Here is a 521-nt window from a genome sequence, read left to right as displayed (position 1 = left end):
TTCTTACTCTTAAAAATTAGGGCTCAATAAAATAATCATAATTAACATGCTAAGTCAACTTAGCATGTTTCCTAAATATCTGCAAATATATGAAAGTCCGCGTGAACCGGAAGTTGCTGCTGACTTTATTTCTGTGTAGTGACGTATTTCCAGCTGAAACGGAATATTGAATAGAGGGCTTGGTTTTATGTTTGCGCTCCTCTTTGTCTCTCACTCATAGCAATCTAACGGTTGGATGGGTGTGTTTAAGCACTGCCCAAGCAAGCCGTCAAACTGACATCATCAGAGAAGGACTGCCATTCCAGAGCGGAAGTAAATGTTCAGATTTTGATTAAAGATTACGAAGACAACTTTTTTTTTCAGCGGATTAACTTGCACAGATTAATTGTTCACATCATTACTAGCAATGTGCGCTAGTAAAGTAAATAAAGTCAATTTTGATTTCATGCGGACTTTAACAAATGATGGTTTGTGCCACTGCTGCTCTAAACTAACAGTACTGGTGATTACCAAAATCATTT

Source organism: Sinocyclocheilus rhinocerous, unplaced genomic scaffold (assembly GCF_001515625.1).
Source record: "Sinocyclocheilus rhinocerous isolate Xijiao unplaced genomic scaffold, SAMN03320098_v1.1 scaffold4341, whole genome shotgun sequence".
NCBI lineage: Eukaryota > Metazoa > Chordata > Actinopteri > Cypriniformes > Cyprinidae > Sinocyclocheilus > Sinocyclocheilus rhinocerous.
Note: the sequence above shows the minus strand (reverse complement) of the source record.